General features: G+C 34.1%; 1 long non-coding RNA gene across 2 annotated transcripts in view; it reads left to right on the forward strand.

The window, feature by feature from the left end:
* Positions 1-7,881, forward strand: part of LOC111772518 (uncharacterized) — a 104,374-nt gene extending 96,493 nt beyond the window's left edge. For both annotated transcript variants that reach the window (XR_011436678.1, XR_011436677.1), the window contains one exon: positions 7,750-7,881. This is a non-coding gene — a long non-coding RNA (uncharacterized lncRNA). The remainder of the gene's footprint in view (positions 1-7,749) is intronic.
* The last annotated feature ends 1,361 nt before the right edge of the window (positions 7,882-9,242 follow it).

Here is a 9,242-nt window from a genome sequence, read left to right on the forward strand (position 1 = left end):
AAAAGATTTTGAGACTCCATCACAGATCTCCTGAATCAGAATTTATGGAGGTGAGACCTGGGGTTCTGCATATTTAACAAGCTACCCAAAAGATTCTTAGGCAGCAAATCCGGAACCAGTTCTTAAATCCATATTGTGAAACCATTGTATTATGCCATACTGTAAGAGAAAGTTTGGGATTTGAAAAGAAAAATGTCAAAGCAGACATTTAGGGCTTATTAGATTTTAGAAAACGAGAACTAAAGCAATAGCAAGAAGCAAAGCACAGTTTGATGATTCCAGTGAGATTCTTTTTTCCTAAATGCCATTCTTAATATTCCACTCCTGACATCTATTTATGTGACTTCTGGGACACAAACAAGTCATAAATTTCTTGACTTTTCAAGGAGCTGAGTTAGGAAGCTCATCCCAGATATCTTCTTTACCGCTCCAGATCTAATCTCCATCCTTTTCCAAATTGATCCATAGCCCAAGAGGCTGATCTTTATGAAGTATGTCACTGGGCCTCCTAGTCCTATTGCTTCTTGTTGAGTTCAGTCAATGAAAAGTATCAACAGAAAGTGAAGAGAAGGGAGGATAGAGAAGCTGAAGTATGCATTCGCTCCACTCAACCGGAGGTGACAGCTTCTGTCACTTGACCCTTTCCACACATCTTTCTTTAATAACCATTTTTTTCCTTGCTCTCAAACTGTTTCTTTCCCCATGCCCTGCCATACCTTTGTAAATAATTCCTTTGTTAAACTTTCCTCAAATGCCTAATTTGAGTCTATGATAATTTTCACATCAGAAATATCATACTGAAATATAGTTACACATGCAGAAGATCAGCAGTAACTTGTAATAGAAGGTTCTGACAAAACCCTTGGCTTGCCAATAGTGTCTCTTAATTCTACATTGAATTTAATTCCAATTCACCATCTAGACATTTAAGTCACTTGTATTTTTTTTGCTCTGCCACATCTAAAATTATTCTCTAAAATCAAAACCAGGTAATTTATAGTGTGTTTAGTTCTATGCTACTTTATCACATGTGTAGATTGATGTAAGCTCAACTCAATCAAGATACAGAACTATTCCATCACCACACCTGTCTTCTTCCCCTTTACCATCCCTAACCTTGGTAACCACTAATCTGTTTTCCATCTCTATAGTTGTGTCATTTCGAGAATGTTAGGTAAATGGAATCATTCAGTTTGTGATCTTTTGAGATTGACTTTTTTCACTCAGCACAAAAGCTCTTGAGGTCCATCCGAATTAATGTATTAATAGTTCATATTTTTATTGCTAGGTACTAGTACTAGTAGGAGTGGTTTCAGTGTACTGCAGTTTATTTAACTATTCACCTGTTAAGGAACATTTTGGCTGTTTCCAGTGTTTGACTTTTACAAGTAAAGATGCTATGACCAATAGACAAGTTTTTGTGTTATCATTTCTCTGGGATAAGTGCTCAGGAATGTAACTGGTGCCTCACATGGTGTGTATTTTTATTTTTTTAAAGAAACTGCCAAACTATTTTTCAGAGTAAGTTAGTCTGCCATTTACATCTTTACCAGAAATATATGAAATATCTAATCACTCTGTTCTCACTGTCATTTGGTATTGTCACAGTTTTTTAATTTTACCTGTTTTAGTAGTTGAATAGGGATATCTCATCATGGTCTTAGTATGTAATTTCCTAATGGCTGGTGATAATGAGCATCTTTTTATGTGCTTGTCATCCATGTATCCTCTTCAGTGAAATGTCTCTTCATATTTTTTGCCCATTTTCTAATTGATTCTTTTAAACTGTTGAGTTTTGAGAATTCTTTGCATATTCTACGTATGAGTCTCTTTCCAGATATGTGGTTTGCAAACGTTTTCTCCCTGCAGATGACAACATTTTAGCATAGAGCAGGGAGGCTTTCTAACTACATGCTACACAGTCCTGATCTTCCACTGCAAGTGCTGTCAGTTTATGTAATTATGGGAGATGGCACCTTTGATCTAAACCTCAGTATTTTCCAGAGCTGTGGCAGAGCCAAGGCATCAAAAGTGGATTTGGAAGAAGCAAACAGAGACAAAGCAGTTGAATGGAGTAGTACAAAAAGACAAGAGTGATGCCATATGGTGACTGAAACTGACACACTTTCGTAGCAAATATGAGACATTCCTTAAGGATTATCAGATTTCATTTGACAAGATTTGCAGGAGAATGTCTCCTATTTGAGTAGGTAGTGACAATTTAATAAAATTTCCTTACTAATCCCAGTGACACAGTGCAACTTGGGAAACACTCAACTGTTAGCCATTTTATTAATGTTTCACTCTAGTCCAAATGAATCTCTATTTCATTGACAGAACGGTAATCTGTAGTTTCTGTCTGTTCATCACCTAGTGTCTTTCAAAAAGTCATTTTCTATAGTTTCTTTCTTCTTGACAAGATATGTATCATATGTCTCAGATTTTTTGTTTGCTTGTTTTGTTTTTTTTCATGGATAATAAATACAAAATAGATCAAATGGTATCCAGTGTTCTTTAGGATCATTGCCTACATTCAGTGTTAGGCTTCAACAAGAGTCTGCAGTCAGCAGTATCAAGGAGCTCTCTTGCCTATGATGGAAGTGAAATCGATTCCAACCTGTCAATTTCTTTGAAATCTGGTTCACTTACTACTTTTGAATAATGCATAGCATTTCTTTTTCCTCCCTTGTGTGGTTACTAGTAGATGAATTCACACTTTTCGGTTTATCACTTTCATTGTAATCTTTATTTGTCCAACTTTTCCTTCATTTTGCCTAAATCACTTTTAAAAATTATTTTATGTATATATTTTTAGTTTTACTAAGATATAATTGACATACAGCAGTATATGAGTTTAAAATGTACAGAATAATGACATGATATACATAGATTGTGAAATGATTACTACAATAAGTTCAGTTAAGATCAGTCACCTCATATAGTTAGAAAAAAATTTTATTATCCTTGTGATGAGAAATTTTACGATGTACTCTCTTAGCAACTTTCAAATACCATATAGCAGCGTTAACTATGGTCATCATGTTGTACATTAAACTCCCAGTGCTTTTATCTTCTAACTGGAATTTGTGTCTTTTGACCACCTTTACTCAATTCCCCCACCTTTCACCTCCCACTTCTGGTAACCACAAATCTGATCTCTTTTTCTATGAGCTTAGGTCTTTTTCCTTTTAGATTCTACATATAGGTGAGATCATACAGTGTTTGTCTTTCTCTGTCTGACTTATTTCACTGAGCATGATGCCCTCAAGGTCCATCTATGTGGTCACATATGAAAGGATTTCCTTCTGTTTTATGACTGAATGGTATTCAGTTGCATATATATACATTTCTTTTTCCGTTCATCAGTTACATCAGAAACAACCTAAGCGTTTGTTTCCATGTCTTGGCTATTATAAATAATGCTGCAGTGAACCTGGGAGTGTAGATATCTCTTCAGTATAATGATTTCACTTTTTTTAAAAATTTCTTTCTGGATATATATCCAGAAATGGGATTGCTGGATCATATGGTAGTTCTATTTTTAGTTTGAGGAACCTCCATAGTGTTTTCTATGGTGGCTGTACCAATACATTCCCAGTAACAATACACAAGGATTCCTTTTTCTCCACATCCTTGCTAGCATTTGTTGTCTCATATTTTTGATGATAGGCATTCTAACAGGCACGAAGTGATAGCTCATTGTGATTTTGATTTGCATTTCCCTAATGATTGGTAATGTTGAGCACCTTTTCATGTACTTGTTCGTCATTTGAGTGTCTTTGGAAAAATATCTATTTAGGTTCTTTGCCTATTTATTAGTGGGATTATTTGGTTTTTTTCTATTGAGTTGTATGAGGTTTTAAAACATATATGGGATATTAACCCGTTATCCCAGATATGTGATTTGCACATATTTTCTCCCATTTAATAGATTACCTTTTCATTTTGTTGATCATTTCTTTTGCTGTGCAGAAGCTTTACAGTTTCATGTAGTCTCACTTGTTTATTTTTGATTTTGTTGCTCGTGCAACAAAAAATTATTACCAAGACCCATGTCAAGGAGCTTTTTCCCTTTTCTCTAGGAACTTTACGGGTTCAAGACTTACACTTAAGTCTTTAATCCATTTCAATTTAATTTTTGTGAATGGTGTAAGATAAGGGTTTAGTTTCATTCTTTTATGTATGAATATCCAGTTTTTCCAGACCCATTTATTGAAGAGACCATCTTTTCTCCATTGCGTATTCTTGGCTCCTTGTCAAATATTAGTTGTGCACATATCTAGTGGTTTATTTCTGGGCATTCAATTCCGTTCCATGGTCTGTGTGCCTGTTTTTTTTTTTTTTTTTTTTTTTTTTTTGCCAGTACCATACTGTTTTGATTGCTATAGCTTTAAAACATCTGGAAGTAGGATGCCTTCTGTTTTGTTCTTCTTTCTCAGGATTGCTTTGGCTATTCAGGGTCTTTTGTGGTTTCATACAAATTTTAGGATTGTTTTTCTACTTCTGAAAGAAAATGTCATTGGAATCTTGATAGGGATTTTATTGAATCTATGGATAGTTTTGAGTAGTATAGACGTTTTGACAATATTAATTCTTCCAATCCATGAATATGGGATATTTTTCCACTTATTTGTGTCTCCTTCAATTTCTTTCATCAGTTTTTTTAGTTTTCAGTGTAGAGATCTTTGACCTGCTTGGTTAAATTTATTCCTAAGTATTTTATTGTTTTTGATGCTATTGTAATTGGATCATTTTCTTTATTTCTTTTTAGATAATTCATCATTAGAATATAGAGACACTACTGATTTTTGTATTTTAATTTTGTATCCTGCAACTTTACTGAATTTGTTAATTAGATCTAGCAGTTTTTTGGTGGAATCTTCAGGATTTTTAATTTATAATGACGTGTCATCTGCAAAGAGAGACAACTCTAGTTCTTCCTTTCAAATTCAGATGAGTTTTATTTCTTTTTTTTTGCTCTGGCTAAGACTTCCAGTCCCATGTTGAATGGAAGCATTGAGAAAGGGCAGTCTTGCCTTGTTCCTGATCTTAGAGGAAAAGATTTCAGTCTTTCACTGTTGAATATGGTGTTAGCCATGGGATTGTCATAGATGGCCTTTGTGATGTTGAGTTATATTGCTTCTATACCTAATTGTTGAGAATTTTTGTCATGAATGGATGTTGAATTTTGTTAAATGCCTTTTCTGCATCTATTGAGATGATCATATGATTTTTATCTTTCATTCTATTAGTGTGATGTATCACATTTATTGATTTGTATTTGTTGAACCATCCTTGCATCCCAGGGATGAATCCTGCTTGATCATAGTGTATGATTCTTTTAATGTGCTGCTGAAATTAGTTTGCTAGTATTTTACGGAGAATCTTTGCATCTATATTCATTGGGGATATTGGCTTATAGTTTTCTTTTCTCAAAGTGTTTTTATGTAGCTTTGGTATCAGGGTAATTCTGTCCTCATAAAATGAGTTAGGGAGTGTCCTCTCCTCTTTGATTTTCTTTTGAAGAGTTTAAGAAAGATTGGCATTAATTCTTCTTTAAATGTTTGGTAAAATTCACCAGTGAAGCATCTGGTCCTGGGCTTTTCTTTGTTGGGAGACTTTTGATTAATGATTCAGTCTCCTAGTAGTAATTAGTCTATTCACATTTTCTATTTCTTCCTAATTCATTCTTGATAGATTGTATGTTTCTGAGAATTCATTCAGCTCTTCTAGGGTGTCCAATGTTGGTGTTTGGGTGTTCATAGTAGTCTCTTATGATCCTTTGTATTTCTGTGGCATCAGTTGCAATATCTCTTCTTTCATTTATAATTGTGTCTACTTGGGTCCTCTCTTTTTTTTCTTGGTTAGTCTAGCTCAAGTTTTGTCAATTTTGTTTCCCTTTCAAAAAGCCAATTCTTAATTTTGTTAATATTTTCTATTTTTTCATTCTCCATTTATTTCTGCTCTAATCTTTATTATTTCCTTTCTTCTATCTTTGGGTTTCGTTTGTTTTCTTTTTCTAGTTCCTTGAGGAGTATACTTGCGTTGTTTATTTGAGATCTTTCTATTTTCTTGATTCATGTGTTTATAGCTATAAACTTCCGTCTTGGAACTGCATCCCGTAAATGGTATGGTATGTTTTTCTATTTTTGTTTGTTTCAAGATACTATTTAATTTCTCCTTTGACCCATTGGTTTATCAGGAGAATTATTTGATTTCCATCTATTCATGAGTTTTCAAGTTTTCCTTCTGTTATTGATTTCTAGTTTCATACCATTGTGGTCACAGAAGATATCTGGTATGATTTCAGTCTTTTTGAATTTGATAAGACTTGTTTTGTAGCCTAACATATTATCCATTCCATAAAATGTTCTGTGTGTACTTGAGAAGAATGTGTATTCTGCTGTTGTCAGATAGAATGCTCTGTATATGTCTCTTAGGTCCATTTGGTCTATAGTGTTGATCAAATTCACTATTCCTTATTGATATTTCTGTCTGGATTACATATCCATTATTGAGAGTTGGATGTTAAAGTCCCCAAGAATTGTTGTAATGCTGTTTATTTCTCCTTTTAGTTCTGTTGGAACGTGTTTTATATATTTAAGTACTCCAATGTTGGGTGCATAAGTATTTACAGGTGTTATGTCTTCTTATGGCTTGGCCACTTTATTATTATATAATCACATATTTTGTGTCTTTTTGTCATTTTTAGTTTAAAGTCTATTTTGTCCAATATAAATATAGCTGTCCTTGTTTTTGGGCTACCATTTACTTGAAATATCTCTTTTCATCCCTTCACCCTCAGTGACAGTACCTTTCTGTCAAGGAAAACAATTCTTCTTGTAAACTCTTAGACAATGAGTTTCATTCACTTCTGTGTATTTCATTTGCCATCTTTGAACATAAAAGAGATTTTTCCCTCTCACCCATCAATTTATGTGGAACCATTACTGAATGTTGTGTTAAAAGGTCTCTGCCAGTCAGTGTCTCCTGCCCAAAGAATAAATAGCCCCATTCTGATTGTTGCTGTCTGCTTTGTAAGCCAAAACTTTCAAAATGGAAAGCCATTTGCCAAATTAAATCCACAGATGTGTTTTTGTGGGTTTGAAGAATGCTTTTAAAAAAGAACATACATGTATTTCATACGGCATCTATACTTCACTTTGCTGCAGTCCCCATGACACCCAACCTATACTCACTTTATTGCTTTGCCTCTGAAAGCTTTTCACTTGGGGTTGCTGATGTACACTGATAAAGTTAACTGTCCTTTCTAGTTCAAAGAACATCTTCAAATACATTGTCTAACTGACATTTCACAATTACCTTATAAAGTCAATTATGGTATCTCCTTTTTTCTGAAAAAGAAAATAAGACTTAAGTGAGTCACCCAATAAGATGTGTTCAGAGGTAAAGGCTATAACCAGACAAATGCATTGAAGTAGTCCAGTGTGCAACTCATATAGAATCCATTATGAATCGTTTGTTACATTAACTCTTCATGGCTTAAAAAAATTAAAGCCTTCTCCACATACTAGAGATAGGTAATCACTAATACTTATGCAATAATTATATTTATATTTGAATAAGCTCATATTTATACTATAATTTATACATGTTTATACTATCAAAATTGTATCTCATATAGATTGTTTTAAATAGCTTTAATAAAAACATTTTAAGGTTTAGAATCATTCAATTGAAGACTTAGAGAATGCAAAGAACATCTAATTTTATTTCTTTATTTTTCAGGAGTAGAACCACCACCTAGAGAGAATTGTGATGCTCAACATTACATAACTCCTTAGAGCTAGATCTGGAACTAGAGGTTTTTCAAGTTGTACTTTTATCTCAGACAAATAAATATTGAAATTATTTAATTCATTACTTTGTCTTTATCTCTTTTAAGATCCAGTATGCAGTAAACATTCAAATTTGTATAAAAGTGTGGTACACAAATTTCCCTGAAAATCTTTAGAATGTCTCAAGTTCTAGATATAAAACTACCATAGAGTCAGACTCTACTGAACCACTGGAAATAATGGTGATAGAAAACAGTTATTGAGGAAATGGGATGGATTCATAACATTTCTCTGAATCAGAATGTTAGAATATGTTCCTTTAAAATGTTCTTTATTTGAAAAACTGCCTGATACAGAAGAAGTTCTTTGTCAAGTAACGTAACAGGGAAAAAGAATTTTGCAGCTGTGGGTCTTTGAGCATACCTGTCTATTAATATATATTATTAATATATATGACATATACATACATATATGTGTATGTCTACATATCCTATTGGTGGTGTAACAAATTACCACAATCTTAGTGGCTTAAAAAACACAAATTTATTATCTTACACTTCTGAAGTTCAGAAGTCTAAATTGTATCTCAGGGCTGAGTTCCTTCTGGAGACTCTTAGGAAGAATCCATTTCCTTACCTTTTCCAACTATTGCAGGTTCTCCTCATTGCTTGACTCATGGCCCACATCAAATTGCCTTTTCTCTCTCTACTCCTGCTTAACCTCACATTGTTTTGACTCTGACTCCTTCTGTGTTCCTTTTATAAGGATCCTCATGGTTACATAGAGCCCCCTGAGCTAGTTCCACATAATCTCCCTGTCTCAAGATCCTTAACCTGATCAAATCTGTAAAGGTTTTTTTGCCCAATAAGAACATTCACAGGTTCCAGGGATTAGGATGTGCACATCTTTGGTGTGACCATTATTCAATCTCTCTCTCTGTCCTATATATTGTTAAGACACAGTTCTCTACTTAATCTTCTGTCTGTCTCATTCCAATCATGTTCAAGGGCTCCTTTCAGTTAACTCAGCTAAAACAATGCAAACCTGAAGTTAGGCTAACATATCTTGAGGGTCCAAAACTTTCAAGTCAGTTGATTAACATATGCCATCTTATTTAATTATCAAAAGAATATTTTAGGGGCCAGCCCCCTGGCCAAGTGGTTAAGTCCGTGCACTCCACTTCAGAGGCCCAGGGTTTCACTGGCTTGGATCCTGGGAGCGGACATGACACCGTTTGTCAAGCCATGTTGAGGCGGCGTCACACATGTCACAATTGGAAGGGCCCACAACTAAAAATATACAACTATGTGCTGAGGGGATTTGGAGAGAAAAAAGCAGAAAAAAAAATATTGGCAACAGTTGTTAGCTCAGGTGCCAATCTTAAAAAAACAAAAAAGAATATTTTAGTTTAATAGCTGAGGACGCTCCTTATAGTTTAGGAAG

Source organism: Equus caballus, chromosome 2 (genome assembly GCF_041296265.1).
Source record: "Equus caballus isolate H_3958 breed thoroughbred chromosome 2, TB-T2T, whole genome shotgun sequence".
Lineage (NCBI taxonomy): Eukaryota > Metazoa > Chordata > Mammalia > Perissodactyla > Equidae > Equus > Equus caballus.